This window comes from Nyctibius grandis, chromosome 8, assembly GCF_013368605.1.
Source record: "Nyctibius grandis isolate bNycGra1 chromosome 8, bNycGra1.pri, whole genome shotgun sequence".
In the NCBI taxonomy this organism is placed as follows: Eukaryota; Metazoa; Chordata; class Aves; order Nyctibiiformes; family Nyctibiidae; genus Nyctibius; species Nyctibius grandis.
This window is the reverse complement of record NC_090665.1, coordinates 34729056-34748786: the sequence shown is the minus strand read 5'-3', so window position 1 is coordinate 34748786 and position 19731 is coordinate 34729056.

Here is a 19731-nt window from a genome sequence, read left to right as displayed (position 1 = left end):
TATACACAAAAGTGAAACTGAAAGGGTTCTGCATATCAGTGAAAGACATGGTTTGAATTGTGAGCTCATAGTAGAAACAGCTGAGCATTTTTGCATCTGGAAACTGGTTGTAGTTATAAACGATATGACTTTGGGAAACTTTTTTGTTGTGGTTCTTTAATCTTTTAGTTTTCAACTGAAACTTGTTTCATTAAAGTGGGAGATGCCTATTCATGGGCTGCCTTTATAATCTTTGTTACTACTTCATATGGAGATCTGGTTCACGTGTATGATTTCTGCAGTGAAGGTTTATTGTATTTACTGAACCATATGTTTTTCTACAGCCTGCTTGGAATTTATGATGACGTTGTTTTGGTTTAGGTTGACAACTACAGTATATTTCAAGTTACCTGATTTCCACTGGAAATTGTAGCCTCTAATGAACTGAAATTTTGAAAATTTTCAGGCAATTACATTTTTCAGTTTTGGTGATTGAGTCCTGTTGCAAGGACTCGTTTGTTTTTTTTTTTTTATTTTCTCCACAAATTGATAAAATTCTTTGAAAGGTTTTATTACTGCCTTTTGCGACAAATACATTATTTTGTGTATAGGATCTAGAAATCAAGACCTCTGTATCTGAAAAAGTTTATTCCATTAATAGAAATAGTAAAAATACACATTTGGCCCAATTTACAAACACTTTCCAAGCACCCTTTATTTGCCTGAATACTCTAAAACTGGAAACTTAACACATCACTTTTTTGAAGAATACTAGCTTAACTAGGCTAGCACAGCACTTCCTGAAAAATAGGGCATGCCCATACAATGTGGAACAAGAAAGACTATCCAGATGGGCAGGGCAGACTGGCTTCTCATTCACTTGATGTGATATTTGCTGAAGTCCTTGGATTAGTGGTTTGAATCACTAACTCACCACTAGAAGAACATCTGCATTGCATAAGACCTCAATTTCAAATCTTGATTGTGTAGTGGCAGCTCTACAACTTTATTAGATGAATCAGCAGTATTCTATGGTGTATACTGCTGAAAGGTCTCTTAGCTGTAGTCTTTAGATCAACACATGCAGACACTCCATCTCAGATTAGTATGGATATTACAAACTCTATATTTTTAAGTATGGAGTATTCTGCATATGCATCTTTTGAGAGGCTCTTCCCCGCTCCCCTCATCGCATGCATCTTATACTATGCACTGACATAGTTGCTTTCTAAACTATAAATAGTATATAGTAGTTGTGTTGTAAAAATAAAAATTATTAAATATGCAATTGTCATCCTTCAAATATAACATATTTCACCTAGAATAACAATCTCACAATAAATGCACATTTCACACTACAAAATCCTTTAGCATTTCCAGGATGAACAGGAAAGTTGTTATTAAAAGCCAGTGCATAAAGCCTATTCTATATCATTTCTTTTTGCTTTTCAAGACTGTCAGGTATGTTAGCAACTAAATATATTATTTACTAAATAAATGGTATCCTCAAATGTATCTTTCTTTTTAATTGGCCATGTGACACATGAATCTCATTAACACGGAGGGAAAAGAAAATGTGTAAGATCTATTGATTAGCACAACACTTACTTTCCTCTAGCTCTGGCAATCTAAGCTTTCTCTGATGCAAGAAGCTTAACCTGGTAGGAGCTGCCATAAAAAAGTTCATCATTAGAAGTACTTTACAATGGACAGTTTTTTTCATCTTTGTGAATAATATTTGGTCAATATTAGTGTACTGGGTCTGGCTGGGAGGGAGTTAGCTTCTTAGCAGCGCTATGGTGCCATGCTTTGGATTTTTGGCTGAAAAAGTGCTGACAATGCATCAATATTCAGCCACTGCTGAACAGTGCTTGCACAGTATCAGCGCTTTTTCTCTTTCTTCACACCCCCGAGTAGGCTGGGGGTGGGCAAGCGACTGGAGCGAACATAGCTGGGATAGCTGACCCAAACGGATCAAAGTGATATTCCATACCATACAACATTGTGCTCACCAACAAAAGCTCAGGGAAAGGAGGAAGAAGAAGGAATGTTTGTGGTTACACCGTTTGTCTTCCCAAGCAACCGCTATGTATGCTTAGGCTCTGCTTTCCAGGAAGTGGCTAAACATGTGCCTGCCTACGGGTAGTAGTAAGTGCACTCCTTCCTTTGCTTATATGCACAGCTTTTGCTTTCCTTGTTAAACTGTCATTATCTTGGTCCATGAGTCTTCACACCTTCCTTCTATTTTGTCCCACTCCCACGGGAGAGGGGAGTGAGTGAGCAACTGGGTGGGTGTTTGGCTGCTAGCCAAGGCTAACCCACAACAGTTAGAAAATCAGGAATGTTGATCTGTATTAATTTATGTTAGTGGTCAAATGATGCAAGGCAGTTACTGAATAAAGGTCTAGATTAACTGTTCAATCCAAAATAAATTTTGCCTGAGGAGGTAAGAGGTTAATAAACAATCTCCATGCTGAGAAGTCCAGTCCTTTTGCTTCTCTCCAAAGCTACATAACTGACAGGGAACAAACGGGGACAGACCATCTCAAATATTTAAAAGTCATTTTCTAAAAAAGAAGCAGCAGACTGAAGGTACACAGGCTGGCACAAGGATAAGTTCCAGTGGAAGAATTTTTAAAGAAACAGCTAGTAAAGGAAGTGGTAAGTTTTTGTGTTGGTTTTGGCTGGGGTAGAGTTAATTTTCTTCATAGTAGCTAGTATGGGGCTATGGTTTGGATTTGTGCTGGAAACAGTGTTGATAATTCAAGGATGTTTTAGTTATGGCTGAGCAGCGCTTACACAGAGTTAAGGCCTTTTCTGCTCCACAAACTGCCCCACCAGCGAGTGGGCTGGGGGTGCACAAGAAGTTGGGAGGAGACACAGCCGGGACAACTGACCCCAACTGACCCAAGGGATATCTCAGAGAATATGACATCTGCTCAGCAGTAAACCAGGGGGAAGGTTGGTGGGGGGGGCCGCTGCTCAGGCACTGGCTGGGCATCGGTCAGTTGGTGGTGAGCAATTGTTTTTATTTGCATCACTTGTCTTTCTTGGGTTTTATTTCTCTCTCTTTGTTATTTTCATTACTATTTTTTTTTCAATTATTAAACTGTTCTTATCTCAACCTACAAGTTTTCTCACTTTTACCCTTCCAATTCTCTTCTCCTCATCCTGCTTGGGCGGAGTGAGCGAGTGGCTGTGTGGTGCTTAGTTACCAGCTGGGGTTAAACCATGACAGTTTTAGGTATTGTATTTTCTAGTTTACTTTCTTCCTTACATTAGGTTGTACCACTCCTATTAAGATTAAATGGTTTTGTGATTCAGAAAATTCTCAATCACGTTAAAAAACTATTTACAAGTTCTCAAAGCTTATATTGAATTGACCAGTGGAGTAATTATGATCAATGTACATATGAATATACTAGGCAAAAGGTCTAAATATGAGAACTGTGAGCTTCCACATCTGAGCAAAAGCCATTTTCTCAAAAGCCAAATGGCAAAAGCCATTTCACCTGCTGGCAGTGGGGTATGAGTTAACATGAACCAGTACTATAGTAGACAACCACCCCTAACCCTGTAATCAATGAAACAATGTCCATATTCTTCCAATTTCAAAAGATTAGGTTATTAAATAAACACAAACATCTTTTTCATATAACACACTCCTAATGACTGCAGGTCTCACATTAAAATCCTGTGCAACAGTATCAAGTCTTACTTTCCACACTGTATATCTACACTGCATTACTACTTTGATTTCTCAGAGATACATTTTTGGCATGCTACCTTGTAGTGTAAGAAACCAAAGGTTCTTTGGCCTATGACCAGAACCTGACATGATACGATGCAGAAGACTTGTAAGAGCCACATAAAATGCTTAGAAAATGCTTTTGGAAGATGAAGGCATACCAAATCTGGTTATGATTATTCTCCCACTGGAATGTTATATGTCCATGACAGGTACATTGCATAAGGAGAGGCATAGATAGAAAAATAATTTTCACTACTTTTACTATTGAAAACATGCTTAAAATAACTCAGTAGCCAGAAAAATAATGGTAAAATGGTAAAACTGTGTTTTAAGTAAGTTCTTCAGCAAAAACATACCTAATAGATTTTAACTGATTATTTGTACTGTTCTTTTAAATGATGGGATATTATGAAACACACATGGACGTGCTGCACTGAGGCCACTCAATTCTTTACAAACACATTTAAAATTTTATTGGCTGATAGGGTAGGAAAGATTTCTTTTGATTTTTGTTTCTGCTATTTTCATATGTTGAACATATGGTATATCTCTCCCAAGCACAGTTGACACTACAAATCAATAAAGCCTACTCTCACTTACGTCCAAGCATCATTTGTGAATGGCTTTAACTGTACTTTTATTAATTCAAATGCTCTGATCAGCTTCTGATCAATAAAGAGCAAGTCATGAGAGTCATAAATCCCATCTGTCATAATCCATTATTGGGTAGAGTTGGACAATATTTGATCTTTTTTTTTACTCCAGGCTTGTGGAATCCGTTAAATACGAAGTAACGAGGCTAGTTCAGAAAGTGACTTGGAACTTTGTTTTTAATTTTTTTTTGAACTTTTGCTAGACTGATTTCAGTGCAGTGTGTCATATACAACAAATGATAATTATGCAACCCCATAAAGTGTGAATTGGTTTAATTTACCAACAAGTTACCCAATTTTAAAATGGATTTACCTTTCTAATGATGAAGTTACATTAGCATAAAACTGAGCATGAGCTTAGTAGCTTTCCAACTTCAGCAAGATGCAATTTTTGCTTAAAGACTCCTTTAAGCTTACCCTCCCTCTCTTGAATCTTGATATCCTAATCCAAGCTTCAGCAGCAAATATAGTTACTGGATAATTATGTTCTAATTACATAAAGTTACTCAGAGGTTTGAGACAAAAAGTCATAGTACAACATTTCTCAAAAGGAATGTAAATACTTGGTTTGCATTCCAGTGCACATGCTTGCAACTTGACCAGCATTTCTCACCAAATTCCTCTCTGCAACAATGCCCTCTATGAAACTGAACATGTTAGATATTATATTTAGTGTAACCAGACCATTCTATTCCAAATAAATGTTTTATGTTTTGTCAGGTCTGAAGATTTGGCCTTCTATTTATTTTCTGTATTTTCTCTTCATCTGTCTTTAATTCATTTTTGTAGCTATCAGACCCAAGCATACTATACTGTATCACATTTATACTTTGAACTTCATTTTGCCTTTATTAAAATCTGACTCCTGTCTCGCTGGCTGTATTTGCCACTTCTTCAAGAGTAAATAATTTTCAGCTAGATCTTCTCCTACTATATATAATTTTGATAACCGAAAATGACTAGGGTACCTCGTATTTCACTGAATGGTTTTAACACTTCTTTCCCTCCTTATGGAAATTCAGAATGAGGCTGATTCCTAACAACATTTGACAAGCAATATCACACAATGGCCCATGGCAGGTGTGTAACTCTACATTTCCTTCACCCGCTTAAGCACACCAGTAGCCGCTTTGCTGATTGAACAATATCCCGACCAAGTCTCCTTCCTGTTTTTTTTTTTTGGTTGTTTTTTTTTTTTGCTACACCTAGGAAGATTACACAATTGTTTCACATTTTAGTTCTATTTTAAATTGTCAAGATCTAAGTTTAGTCTAGAAATTGTTCAGTGATTTTTCAGCCTTTTGGGTAGGACCTTAATGCTGATCCAAAACACTGGCTAGGTTCCAACTCAGAACAAGATAATATGGCTAGTGCTAGAATTGTTGATACGATGCAATGTTACATAAAAACATTCATTTTTCAGTTAAATTTCTGCTAGAACAATGTTGTGTACTGTTAGTCAATAAAAACAAAGTGAGATTCTATTTCATATTTTATAATCTTCAGTGATCTTCTGAGGACACACACATTTAAAAAAAAAAAATATTTTTTTTTTAAATCACAATATTCTGTCACATCTCATCCAGAAAAGTCTTGGGTAATATTCAGATTACTAGCAAACAACGAGTTGCATACATCCAGAACATGAAGGTGATTAAAATGTCAAAGTCAGTGGACTGGCAAGCACTATTAAAGGAAGACAGACAAGTTATATTTTCATGCAAGTCATGAATACAGAAATGGCCAAGACTCCCTGATAACTCCTCCTCTCAATTGTGAGAATTTTGCTGCACTGGATAGAACTTAATCACTGAAAAGGAAAAGATTCATATATACTATTTTAAGTCTTGAGGTTTCACTACTGTCCTTTATACTTTAATATAATATAGTTTGGTCTTCTAAGAATTGCCAGTTTTTTTTAACTTGGAAGTTTAATTTTCTACTATTACTGTAACCAACAGTGCCAGGCACTTTTCTATGACACTGATATTTTATACAGAGTGAAGTATTCTCCTCCACATTCTTTTTTTTCTTTTTTTTTTTGGGGGGGGAGGGGGGCAGATGACAACACCACAGAAAAACTCTTCATCTTTGAATCTTGTTTTACCAGCTTTCTAAATAAAACTTTATGATCTATTACATCATCTTGGATATGAGTTCATCTCAAGACCAATATCAGTAAACAGGAAATATGATTCCTCCAGGTATCCTAAAATCTGGGGAAGATCCAGAAGCCTCATTTTTTGCACAGCTGATAACAAAGGACGTTTGCAGAACTTGCGAGGGCAAGCCAACCCTTCCTACACAGCTTTGATGAGATTCTGCCATTTCCCTTAATCTGAGAGATGGTAGCTGTCCTATCAGTAGGGCTTTCAGTAAACATAGCAAAACTAGCCTGTGCTTTATCTGAAGCATCACATGAGCAGCTGGTTTATGAGAAATATTTAATGAGCTTTTCTTTAACAGACAAACTATGTTATCTCTTGGTAAAAATAAAGTATTGCATTCAGAAAAGGTACTGCAAGTCAAGAATTTGGGTTCCAGATTCTATTCATGAGCTACATCCGACCTGAGCCAAGACATTTAGCTTGGTCTTGTCTCTAGCCCTTTGTAGACATGTAGCTGAACCTAAATAAGAGCACAGAGAGTCTTCACGGATTTTTCTCTCATGGGAATGATGATTTAAAGACATTATTTATTTATCTGTTTCAATAACTACTACCCAAGAAGAAAGTCTGACAGCGGGCATAGCTGGTGCATTACCCTCATTCATATGTCTTCTACAGATTTCTAAGACACCCAAAATTTTCACTCAGAATTCTCTTAGAATAGGCCAAAACTGTGGTTCTTTCCTGGATATCTTGCCTATATAAAGCCCACCTCCAAATATTAGTGTACTTACGGTGCATGTTAAAAGCATTGTCTCTTATTTTCATTCACAGCTTTCATTCTCTCCTTTAGCTTGGATCTCATTCTATAAAATTTTTTCCCAAATACCTCTTCTTTCACTACAAATCTCTTCCTAGAACATTTGCCTTCTGCTAAAACATCTGCCTTTTGTTTGTTCAAAAAGGGTAGAAAATTATAATATATAAATTAGGAAACCACTCTTTGCTATATTTTAAGATTAAACCTTTGGTAATATTTTGTGCACTGTTTGGTTTTGACTCCAGAGTCAGTGATGGTCATATATGACACAACTTTTGCCTACAATTCAGAGCAGTGCATTTAGACATATGGTGTAAGTTCAGAGCTTTAATGAAAAAAAGGACTAAAGATGAAGATCGCTTCTAAATCCTAAATCCAAAACAACTTGGAGGACAAAGATTAAGGCTTTGGTGTAGCTTTCAGAGAGCAGTAAAACCTTTAAGATAGGGGCTATATGGTTCATGTAGTCCACAAGGAAAAATTAGCACAAGGGCACAAATACTACTAATTTCCATCTATTATACTAGATTTTAAAATAATTCTGACAGTATGTAAAAGGTATACAAAATGACATTTTGTTCGTAGGTCAGCTACTGTGGTCTGAAGTAATTTGTTCCTATTTCATAAGTTTATATGCATTGCTAGCTAGTTAATCATGGGGAATATTCTACTCTTCAACATTTTACTATAACTACACAGAAGAGAATTAAAAAAAAAAAGGGGGACTTGGAAATAACATCTAACCTCCAGAGAAAGGTATTATTGTAATATGTCAAATGGAGGGCAAATCTTTTATTAAGAATTGATCATAGTCACAGTTAAACAATCACAATTAGACAATCCACATGTTTTTCTAAAACATACTAACCTAGAATAAATAGGAGCCCTTACTATCTGATGTAAAATTACCACTTTGCCACACCTTTTCTTTCACACTTATCAAAAGAGAAGAAAAATCAAAAATAAATTCCTGCATGACTAGAAAGCCAACCAAACATTCCACATCTGGAAGAAGGTGAAATGAAAAATAATTATATAGAATGTATGGTTTATTTTCAGAAAACAATTTAGACCATAATAAAATTATTTGAAAACACATCTTTACCTTCATTTTAAAAGTGAGGGAAAAAGTTCAACAAAGGATCTCCCCACAGGTCCAGCTACATTACACAGTATGATGAAATCACAGTTTTCACTGTAATAAAAAAAATTCCTGCTTAATAGCATTCAGTTATTCCATTCATTTTCCCCAAAAACATAGAATGTATTTGGACTGTGAGAGAAACTCAGCTATGTAAACCACTGAAATCTGCTTTTATTTCTAACATGAGTAGCATGGTAAGATCACGAGCCAAATAGATCCTGAAATGTTATTTTAGTATGCTTTAGGAAGTTTATAAGTTTATCATTGCTATTAAACATAGTCCAGTGGTCTGGCTTTTTTCAAGACTGCTCAACATACCACGTGGTCGTGTTACAACTTTGGTAGGTTGCCGATTCTGAAAATTCTGTACTTTTTGAAGTCATTTCTGGCCCTGCAGAAGTGACCCCTTGTCACCTTCAACTCATCAACTGCTCTCTCCTTTGACATCCCAAAGATAGCTTAGCACTTTGAAAACACTTATCACAAATGTTGTCTTATGGTAAGCCTTTTCTCTTTGCATGCCATTATTCAGTTTTCTTTCCAGCTTTCTGAGCAGCTATGTTCAATAGAGTCTAATTCTAAACAAGTGCTGTACACGTGCAATGCAGCATTTGCCTTTCATTTTCCTACTTAGTTCATCAACTCACAATGTGATGGTCATTTTCAAGCTAAAGTTTCCATCTGTTACTGCTGCCTTGCATTTAATTTAAAAAGCTTTACAGTCATTCCTGTTGCTAGTTTCTGCTATTTGTCCACTTTTGTGCTGACAAAGGTATCACATTTCTTAAATAGTTTATCTGTGATTTTCTTTTAAGTGAAACATGCCAGTTCTTGGATCTTTAGGAAAGTTTCCAAACTTGAACGTTCTTTGCATTCTAGTCCAGCAGAATCCCATTCTCAGCAGTGAACACTTTCACACACCACATTCTAGTTCCGCAATAACTTTAAAGCAATGGGGCCAAATCCCGAGCTGGTATGGATTACAGAGCCTCTTTGCTGAGGCCAATGCAGCCTAATAATATCAGTTGAGAGAGTAGTTTAAATTTTTGATATCCATCTTGATCAGACTAAAGTAATCTCTGAGTAGTAATGCAAAACATGATTTAAAGCATGCCCACATGCGAAAATGTAAATTGTAGTCACTGTGATTAACACAGTGGTCCTGAAATGCATTTTTAAAGTTACTGAAGGAGCTGTAGAACTGCTCCAAGAATATTGGCCAATGTGAGAAGCAGAGAAGTCAGGGAGGGTCGATATCGTGTCAAGTGGACTAACTTGGGAGCTCCAGAATTAATCTTCAGGGTGCTTATGTGAACCAAATGTTCCTCTGACAATCCTTTAATAAATTAAAAAAGAAATACAACCTATACTCATTTTATTAGTCTGATTCTATTTCAGATTTTTACCAGACTTTTACCTGACATGTAACTGCAACTTAAAAAAAAAATAATAAATTCAAATTATTTTAGGAAACTCTTAATAGAGAGGTTTATTCCTCTGGACAAAAAAAAATTTAAAAACCTGTTGCAACATGGATAGCTTCCAAACTCCCAATTATAGCTTGCAAGTTTCAAGACAATTTTGTATTTCCATACAACATGTTATAAAATTCAGAGAAAAAGCTAACTGCTACAAGAACAAGGAAGAATTTTATGCGAACATACGTTAAGAGAAAAATCGTTTAACAACTTGGTATGTGTTTTCAAATTTCACAGAATGGATTATTTTAATCAAAATTCATCTAGACATTAATGGCCTGTTTCTCCTCTCACATCACTTTTACACTGACACAACTCAGTTAAGTTCAATGGAGTTATTTCTGATTTACAATATAGTATCTGAGAAGGATCAGACCCTGAGACTTTAATGGATCTACCATCACAATATAAATAAGCAGATGAACCCTCACTGTGAATCAGAAACATTTAAAGCAGATAGGGAGCTTAGTCCAGGAACAGCATAATGTTAAGTCTTAGGAGTTTGGGAGGGTTTAGTGGTTTTTTTTTTTTTTTTTTTAAAAGAAATAATAAAACCAACACCACCACCCCCAGCAGCCCCCCCAAAAAAAACTTCTGCAATGTTCTACATAGTTGTAATAACCTTTCTGGATTACTTCTTGGTATGCAATTTTAATATCCTTCTCTCTTTGACAAGGTCAGGTCTGCTTTCTCTTTTAGGCAGCTCAGAAGACTCAAGTTATAGCTAATTGCTTTGATTATTGGTTCTGTAACCTCTAATTCCCCATGACCTTTTCCAAGCCCATTTTCAATTTAATGAGCCAAACTAGTAAAGTTCATACTGGACTTTTGATGAGAGCTGCCAGAATGTCTTGACAAATTAAGTGTTCCACATACTACGTTGCTTTCAGACCAAATGAAACTGCAGAGGTAATGTTGTTATTTTTCTTTTAAGTTATATCATTTGTCTGTACAGAACAGTTGTTTTCACAGAAAAAGAATACTCTTTTTTCTATACTACCATCTGTAACTTTCAGTTAGCCATACTTATTCCATACAGGCTGGTCCCTCAAGGATTAAAAATATATATATATGTATGAATCCAACATTGTAACTTTCATTGGTTTCTTATCCACTTCTATATTTGATTGAGCTACCCTGACTTATTCACAACTCCACCAGGATGTGTACCTTTGTACCAGAGATGGAAACATCCTTTCAGAGCACATTAAGAAACTTCCATGGCCACTTCCAACAAAAATGAGGTTATGATATTAAAAGCATTTTTATTCTAGCTAATTTGTACCACCCTAATTGTGCCCACAATTGTCAGGGTTATTTTTTTTTTTGCAGCTATTTACTGCACTGCAGCAATTAAGCTTTCTTGAAGGTTGAATGTGACTGGAACTAGGTGGACAGTGCACAAAACCATACTGCCTTGCCCTTTGTTTTTTTTTGGAGGGGGATGCAGGATCAATACCAAGATTTATCGTAACCAAAACCCAACCAGATATAAAGAACAAGGCATTTGTCCTTCATGCTTATCTTGGCCATAGTATTTCATGCTCCCTGTTTCTTTAAAGCTACACTCACTAGACTTCTGTCCATCATTCTTTCTTTCACAGTGATCATGTCCCTATTTATTCTTTTTTAATAAAGAGTACAGGAGTGATATTTTGTTTTCCAGTACATTCAGATAAAGCAAAGGTGTTGTCAATATTAATCTAAATATTAATCTAGTAGCAGTAAGTTTAAAATCTGAAGATCTTTATATGGCCAGCCATCCCTTAATCTCTTATGTACACCCTTGTCTTTTCCATTTGCCTTTGAGGGATTAGAAACATTATCATAAATCTTAAATATTCATGTGTCACATCTGAAAATTTGACCCTGTGAGGACTTTAGGCACCTAAAAGTTAACCTGTATCTTTCAGATACCTGATCCTTACAGCAGAATCCAGATACCTCCATCTCAAATTCCATCCTTTTCTACCTTGTGGCCCCCTGAAAGGTATCTCTGTGTACTTCAGATCTGTATCTGCCCTTCAGAAACTGTCAGCTATATATACATGATTTTAATGTGGTGATCATCTTTTATATGATGAACTTGTTACCAACATAGTTGGCTGCCTAACTCCCACCAAACTCATGGATCCAATTCCGTCATGAAATGTAAGGGGCTCAAACAGAAATCCTTTGTTTCCCCAAGGGAGTTCACAAACTCTCTGAATGCTGAGCCACTCCAAGCGATCCGCATTCTCCATTCTCCAGTAGAATGAGGATCCATAAATAAAGGGAACATGTAAGGCAATCTGATCCTGCAGCCTAATGTCTCAAATAGTTAAGAGGTTCTTTATAAAGAATAGTATTATAAAGAACTAAAGCCTTGATAGTAAAGCTTTAAATTTGCTGACTAGATTATTGATAACAATCAATTCCTGTGAAAGAATATTTAACAGCAGCAATTTCTTTAGAAGTCCTAACTTTGTGTATTAATATTATTTGTTAATATTGGATTTAATACAGGGATCTTGTAAACATCACCTACACGAGAGGTTATTTTCAATTAAATGTATATCTTGGCTTACTTAAGCAAGTCAAATCAAATAACCCAGTTTTTACTGGTCACAAGTCCTAATAATAAGCAAAATTTACAAATAATAAATAAATGATCAATACTATAAAACTCTTACACCTATTAACCATAGGCCTTATTTGGCTTTGGATTACTCCAACAAAATCAGTTCATTATTTCAGTGAGCTCCAAATAATGTAAAATCACTTTCAGTGGAAGCATGAGTCTTATATTTAGGAGTACTTATGTTTCCATCCACTAGTCTCATTTGCTATGAAGAGATATTCTTGGATACCAAAGTCCCAATAAAGATTTCAATGAAATTAAAAGAAAACCAATTCTAATAAGAAAACATGTAGCAACAATACCTGAATTTCTTTCTCTTAAACTAAGCCATCATTGTCTGTCATAAGCATGACAGAAGAGTTGTTAAAACAAGAGAAGTGTGATTCTTTTGTTTTTTTAAATTTAGATATTTTTTATTATTATTATAATTATAAATGGTATTACCTCCCTTTCAAACAAAACAAAAAAACAAAGCTCCCTTGCCACACGCTGCCCCAGTTCTGATAGCAGGATGAAGTGTTGACTTGTTTCAGGAAAGCTGTTTTTTCTTTGGCTTTAGAACACTGGAACAGGCTGCCCAGAGAGGTTGTGGAGTCTCCTTCTCTGGAGACATTCAAAACCCGCCTGGATGCGTTCCTGTGTGATATGATCTAGGGAATCCTGCTCCGGCAGGGGGATTGGACTAGATGATCTTTCGAGGTCCCTTCCAATCCCTAACATTCTGTGATTCTGTGATTCTGTGATTCTGTGATTCTGTGAAAAGATGCACATTTGTATGTGTTTTTATAAAATTGTCTCTCTGAAGTAAATCCCATCAACTCCATTATCTAGAATAATGAATGATTGGGATATATAGAATGGTAGGGGGAAAAGAAGAAAAAAAAGGTACTATAGGTAGCTAATTAACACCTTCTGGATGGGATTGGATATCTTATAATCAACTTTAGTGCCTCTACACCATTCTTCCTAGCACTTACTTTTCCAGTACCACAGTACAAAGACACCTCTGCTAGTTTCTCGACAGTTCACATCTAATTTATATTTGTATTGTCTAGAGGGCAAAAGGATCAGTTTATTTTTCTGGTTTTTTGTTTGTTTCTTTGTTTCTTTTAAACACTTAACTGTTGCAAAAAAGTATGCACTAAGGCCCTCTTCATCCACTCTTAAGGAATTCAGTGCATCAAATTGTAAGCGCACACTTTGGTGTAATTTGAGCATTTTACTACAAATTACTACAATCACACGGTCATTAGAAGCTTTTGTACTTAACAAAAGTTAATACTATCAAGAGTATCTCGTCTCCATAAACTTCTCACTGTGATGCTATCCTCTACAAACTATACGAACTACCCAGCAAGTGAATGAAGAGACTTCTGAGTTTTGGTTCAGTATTGGGTTTTGTTTTGTTTCTAAACTTTTTAAGATTGTTACTATTAAATTATATTTTGAAAGATTATATTGCTTTAGAGATTTATGTTAACCTTAAAGTGAATAAATCTCAAAATAAAAACTGAAGCTTAGTGCCTTGGTGAGTATGAGCCAGACTTGTGTATTTCAGGTTAATCCCAGCCATTGATTTTTAAAAATTTCTTTTTCTTAAGTGAGATACCGAAGCTCTATCTAACCCGTTTTATGGTAGTCATGCATTGTGCTGGTCAACTTTTCTTCTACATTAGAGCAATATTTTTCTCATTCCAAGAGGTGTTGCAGCACACTCTTAATAAGGAAAAGGAAGTATCAGTATATTTCCAGAGCAGTTAAAGCCAGATTATAATTGGAATGAAAGGCAATTTGATACCTGAGATTGTACAATATCAAAGGACAGAGGAGTAAAAAAAAAATCCCAAATGGTGACCTCCAGCTGACTAGAAGGAAAGTGACAGAGATATCCTTACCAATCCCTTGCATAGAAAGAAAGACACAAGATCATTCCTGGGCTAGTAGGCAAGAGGTGAAGATAAGAGTGTTCAGACTACCTGGCACCAATTATCACTGTAAGAAATCCTAGCATTAAACTGCAGCTGTGACAAAATTCTCAAGAAAACTTATTTTCATTCATATTATTTAGTATGTGGCAATATTTATCAATGAATCCTGAAAATGGTAGGGGGTTTACACATTTTTCTAGGCGTTTACAGAAAGATATATGAAGGCAAAGCATAAAAAGCAATATGGAAAACAACTGGCAAACCAGCAGAGTGACTACTCTCAGCACACAACCCTATCCACTGTGCCATACTGCCTTAGGGAAGGAAAAAAAGTGAAGGGACTGCGCACAACCGTCTTTACTACTCTTGACAATATTCTGTCAGCACTAGACAGAAGTAATAAAGTGACTAGATGATGTACTGAGGGCTCATCTGGCTCACTGGCGAGGCTGCCCGCATAGTGCTTTTGCCCTGAAGGGGATGAAAATATTTGACATCAACAACTTGATCTACTGGGATTGTGACAGCAGGTCTGTATCTTTTTAGTGCGGTGTGTCAAACTGAAGAAAATAGGGAAAGCAACATAGGACAAATGTTTTGACCTTACAGCACTGTGCCATGGTGATGAGATACTACAAGTGTTATCATTTTACCTGCTAATGCTTTGCCAGGAGTAATACCTTCTGCTGTCCTTATGACTGGTCTTGTTTATGTACATGTTTTGTTATACACTGGCAGAGAAAGTCATTAATATGAACAGTTTGATTCTAAAAATCCCATCTGTTCCATTCAGAAATGTACAAATCATTTAATCAATAGAAATAACTTTCTCAGATCAGATAAAGGATATAAAAACTTAAAGAATATTAGTTTTAAATAGGCAAAAACAATTTTAAAGGACCTTGAGATAAAATAATTGCCAAGGAAAAAAATAACTCCAGTGCATTGTTCACAACTGAGAATCGTAACACAGTTTCCTTAACAACAGGCAACACAAAGCTATCTGATAGTGCATGTCTATGTCAAGGGTCAGATAAAAGGTTCATATTTTTTAAGTAATTCTCCTTGTTCTTGTATTGTTAGTAATGATACAGGCCTGCTGTACAGTGAAATACAAAGTTAGTGAAATACTGTATGTGAGTAATACAGAGGCTTCTACTCCCCCCCGCCGCCACCCCTGCCCAAAGGCCATTTTTATTCCTATTCTTCCAGAACAGAGGACATCACAATCCTACATATAGAATCATAGAACAGTTTGGGTTGGAAGGGACCGTTAAAGGTCTAGTCCAACGCCCCCTGCAAAAAGCAGGGATATCTTCAACTAGATCAGGTTGCTCAGAGCCCTGTCCAACCCGACCTTGAATGTTTCCAGGGATGGGGCATCTACCACCTCTCTGAGCAACCTGTTGCAGTGTTTCACCACCCCCATCGTAAAGAATTTCTTCCTTATATCTAGTCTAAATCTAGCTGTCTATCATATATCTATCTTATCTATCTATAATCTATCTAGCTATCATATATCTATCATATCTATCTTCATTGCAGTCTCCAGTTCAGCAAATAAACAGGAAAAAGTTGTATTAGATCTATAAGGCATTAATTAAATCGAGGAGGTATGTGACTATGGGCTTCTTCAGAATCTTGCAGCAAAAATATTCTGAACAGAATTTAAATCACAGTTTATATTGTAATGCCTTTGCTAATGTCTAGGTATATCAAGACAGTCAACAATAAGAAAAGGGATTTTAGGAATTTCACTGTCTAAAAGCTTTTTAACTAGGATTAATATAAAAAGATATTATGTATAATAGTAACTGGAGTACTGTCCAGGTTTATAGCTGGGCTGGCTATTAAACAGATGGCAGATGCTCTCTATTAACCCCTTCCTTCCCCCAGAAGGGAAAGGAAAAGAGAAAAGGTAGAGAGACCTATGGGTTGGAAAGTTAAAACAGTTTTAATAAAAAATAACTATGAAAAAGAGTATAATAATAATAATAATGGAAATAATTAAATATATACAAATATATATAAAACCAAGATTGAGCTCCCGTGATGATGATCACATCACCACTGCCGCTGCAGGGCAGGCTCTGGGAAGTCCTGGACTGGACTCAGGAGCAGACGGAAACTGGATACAGGAACACATGGACTGGGATTGAAGGCAGAAGAAAAAATGGACAGAGTCCTCTTTGACACCAGCCGTAGAACAAAAGAGAGAGACCCTCATGATGCCTCAGCTTTAAACTGAGAATTATGTGTATGGGATGGAATACATTGTTGGTCAATTTTGGGTCACCTGTCCTGCCTGCTCCTCCCCAAAGATGTGACTCTTCTACAGCCTTTCACTTGTGGACCGTGAGAAACTTAGCAGTGACCTTGGTTTCTATAGGAATAAGTATAAGCTAGAGCCTTTCTGCGTACCATTCCTACCATTAACTTAGTGATAACTATAAACTTCCAGCATTATCAATCCTAGAAGCGGACACTGTCTGAAAAACATGTAGTCAACTTCTTCTAAGTAACTGCACTTTCTGAAACTTAACTGAAAGGAAAAATCTCTGAAAGGAAAATCAGTTCGGTTCCAGTCCAAATCAGGACAAGTACACAGTTAAAAATTAACAATACTATGATATTCTAAATATTTATATATATGTATGGCATTAAGTGTCTTAATGTCACAATTGTACCATGGCATAGACAATCTTAACAAAAAAAAAGTATTTTAGGAATTTTGGGACAGAACAGTTGTTTTCTTGTACCTCCCCATGAAATATGTTATTTTCAAAACTCTTCCTATATCACATGTTATTCTTTTATGTAACTATATCACCATAATTAATGTGATAAGTTCAGAAACCTGAATCTGACAATGGAAGAAGAAGAGTGTGTCATATTTACATATCTTTTGGAGAATGATATTGGAAGAGCAGAATTCACAGAAGAGCAGGACAGTTGAATATTAATAAAAATGTGGTGCTCAGTTTTCTAGATACATACACTGAGGTGGTTCTACTGTTAATTTCAGTGTGAAATAATTTGTTAATCATGAGCATACAGCCAAACACTCAGTACTAACAACAGAGTCTGCAAGTGACAGGAATTTATTTTTAATTGTTTTTTTCCTGCCTAAATTAATCATGAGAGCACTCAATACATCATTTGTGGTTTTCTAGCTTAAAAGCTGTCATACAGTTTCTCATAGATCAGAAACACCACAATGTAACTTAAGCAATGAGTCACACGTTATCATTAGCATCCAATGCTAAAAACTCACAAAATGAAAATTATTCACCCATATCATGAAGTACTTTCATTGGAAGTACTAAAAGAAGTACTTCCTTGGGGAATGAAGACTTGAAGATCAAGTTTAGAAGAATCTCTCTCAAATAAGAATTAGGGAATTAGATCCTGTATTTGCAACTAATAATTCAACCTCTTCTAATATGGAAGAATTTTATCACACTCTCTAACAGTGAAACAATGCATTTTAGTGATTTTGCTTTCTATCACAGTGAATAATTACATGTCCTGATAATGTGAAATATAATTTTTCTTCCCTAGGAAGAGAGCACTATCTTGCTATTTACCGTGTTTTTAGGTTGACGTATTTTATTTACGTGTTGCTTCTCCCCATCTGAGGTTTCACACTGATGGTCCTTTGAGGAAGTTAAGTACCCAAAAGCACTACCTCTTTCAGTGTTTTGTTGAATTTGAATTAAAATTCCCTGTAGTAAGTTGCAAAATTGTTCAAAATTGACTCTAGGCATCCTAAGAACCCTAAAGCTTCTAAGGGACTTGTTCAAAACTAAAAACTGAATATCTCCTGAAGGAAAACTACATGTCAGATTTATATTATAATGCGTTATTGTGCTTTTTGTTCTAATTGGGTTTGAAGCCAAAATGCTGTTGTTTTGCAAATGTTCCTGTAGTATCATTCTGTTATTATTATTTCCACATAGAAAACCAAGCAAACAAACAGCATAACAAATAATAGCACCAGAACAATAGCAATTCTGGCAAACTTTGCATTCATTATCCATATTATTTAATTATACAGTTTTATATCATGTATGAGTAATAAGTTTTAATATTTATGGTGAAGTATAGCGACAGGTTACATTTTATACAAATGAAGTAAAATTACTCTAACTGAGTGTCTAAGAGGACAATATCTTATTTTGAAAATTTTAGCTTAGCCTCAAGAATTAGATAAGGAATATGAAAAAGTAAATAATATCTGCCAATAAAGGATATATAATCATCAGCAAATTTGTACCACTACTTTGCACTTCAGCAATACTTAAATACTCTTATTTAATGCTAATCAAAACAGTGAAAGCAGACAAAATATGAGAAGCCTAAATGTACTGTTTCTTAAAATCATAGAAATTTCTTGATAACTGATACTTCCTTTGCGGACATTTAAATTTTCTTCAATACAGACTACAGTTGAATTATTTCCTCTGTATGGCACCTAAATGTATATTTGATTCAAATATAAAAGTAGAGTTATTCATTCAGGGTTAGATTTTTTGACATAACAGAGTATGAGGCTGCTGCATATTCTAAATAGAACCACAATATGAGTAATAAAAGTATTGTGTAACAGATTTTTGTAATAATAGAAACTCCTTCATCTTTGAGATTTAATCTTTTGAGACAGAAAGATGACCTAGCAATTACTTTATAATACTTTATAATTTTATTAAAACTTTTCACTTTAAAAATTATGTCTGGTTACTATTTATCATATACTCTATGTATGTTTATATATGTAAATAAAACTCAGACAGGTAATGGCAACTTCCACAAACCAAACAAAAATAAAAAACCCACCAAACAAACCCACAACTATCCTCCATCTTTAAAAGTAACAATATCAATACTTAAAAAGTGTCTTTGGTGTTCTGTGTTGTAAAAGTTACTAAAGCAATAGCTTGTCAGAAGGATACACCCATTAGATATACCTAATAGCTCAATAGGTTTTCTGGAGATTAAAAAAAAAGGAGGCTCTGTTCTAGTTCATCTTAATGAATCAGAGTGTCCCAGGATTCCTTCATGGTTTTCATAAGCTAGATTTGGCCCTTAGCTTTGTTTTAATATAACCAGTGTAAACTGATGGATCTCCTTTCATCATTAAATTTCTCCTCCACTGATTTCATTTCAAATCAACCTTTTTTGATTTTCTAGTGCCCAGTCCACTCTACACAGCTAAATCAAGTAAGAGTAAACTAATCCACTTTAATATCG